General features: G+C 39.0%; 1 non-coding gene across 1 annotated transcript; it reads right to left on the bottom strand.

The window, feature by feature from the left end:
* Nucleotides 1-403: 403 nt before the first annotated feature.
* LOC135273787 (U4 spliceosomal RNA) lies at nucleotides 404-543 on the bottom strand. The gene has a single exon (XR_010341590.1). It is a non-coding gene; the product is annotated as a U4 spliceosomal RNA (small nuclear RNA).
* Between the last annotated feature and the right edge of the window lie 1178 nt (nucleotides 544-1721).

Here is a 1721-nt window from a genome sequence, read left to right on the forward strand (position 1 = left end):
AACCAAGTGAGGAAGAGAAATGGGCAGCAGTGTTGACTCTATAAAGACTTTCATTCTTTCATTCATTCAAGGTGGTGTCTAACCCAAAGATGAACACATGACCCTTGTCCTCAAGCAGCTAAATCTGTGAAAACCATAATATGAGTTAATGTAGTAACAGAAGCATGAGCACAAAATATTCTGGAAAAACAAGCAGGGACCAGTTAGACCTGCTGCAGTGTATGTGTCTGTGTTTGCTTATCTATGTATTATATGCAGGCAGATGTGAAAAAAGACAGGTTTCACAGAGGAAATGATATATGATCTCCCTTCCTTCCTTCCTTCCCTCCCTCCCTCCCTCTCTCCCTCCCTCCTTCCTTCCTCTTCTTCTTTCTTCTTTTCTTCCTTTCTTTCTCTTTCTCTCTTTCTTCAGAGACTATCAAAAATTGCCAGTGCTGACTATATTGCAAGTCGTCATGGCGGGGTATTGGGAAAATTTTCAATTAGCAATAATTGTGCCTTGAATAAGCCTCATTGGCTATGATACTGCCACTGTGCAAAGCTGATATATTATCTTCTCTAATTCATTAAAGCATGCAGCTATCAAAGGCCTGAGGACTCTTGAAAGATGAGCAAAATTTCATCATGTGGAGAAGGGAAAGTGTAAAGACAGGAAACGGCATATGAAAGGCATTATATTCTATTTAAATCTAGAAATACTGTCTTTAGAATGTTCTTGGCTGAATAAATCAGATGTGTCATCATGCCATACTATCATGATTTACCAACACTGGTTAGGGCCTAGAATTTATCCATGCCCTCTCCATTGGCATCATTAGTGATGTGAGTTGGAAGCTTGAGCACACCCTGCCATAAAGCTGCTTGTAACAGAAGATACAGTTTGTACTTTGTTTTCTCTGTTTCAGTTTTGGTTTCAACCTCTAATTTGATATGTACCAGTTATTAACCTGGTTGATTTGCTACAAATGAAAAGTTAAAAAAATTAATGACAAATAATCTATACAAAACTCACATAAAACCATTTGAGTCTCCCACTAGATGGCACAGGAAGAATATGGCATAACACCTAATTCCCAGGCTAGGCTAGATAGAAAATGTCTACTCCTGTGATTGCAGGACTATAACTACTTTCTCTTAAAAGTAAATATAAATAACATCTCTGTAATTTTATTTTTTCTTTAACAATAATTTGTTTTAAAGTAGACAGAAAATGCATGTGGTTTAAAATCCATAGTAAATAGGAGAATATGATAAAAGTTTATCAAGGCCAGGCGCAGTGGCTCACACCTGTAATCTCAGCACTTTGGGAGGCCAAGGCAGGCAGATCAGGAGATCAAGAGATCAAGACCATCCTGGTCAACATGGTGAAACCCCATCTCTACTAAAAATACAAAATTAGCTGGGCATGGTGGTGCGTGCCTGTAGTCTCAGCTATTTGGGAGGCTGAGGCAGGAGAATCGCTTGAACCTGGGAGGTTGAGGTTGCAGTGAGCTGAGATGGCACCACTGCACTCCAGCCTGGCAACAGAGCAAGACTCCATCTCAAAAAAAAAAAAAAAATTGCATTCATTCCTAGTTTTTCAGGGCAACATTTTTCCAAAAGGGTTCCTGGGATGTCCAGATCAAGGTTTATTTGAATGGTATCATTCTCACAAATTCCTGACTTGAAAAAGAAAATAAAAGTCAATAATTCTGTTATTGTGACCCTGGAAGTCAAGGCAC

Source organism: Aotus nancymaae, unplaced genomic scaffold (genome assembly GCF_030222135.1).
Source record: "Aotus nancymaae isolate 86718 unplaced genomic scaffold, 86718_ANA_hifiasm-v0.15.2.pri h1tg000008l, whole genome shotgun sequence".
Lineage (NCBI taxonomy): Eukaryota > Metazoa > Chordata > Mammalia > Primates > Aotidae > Aotus > Aotus nancymaae.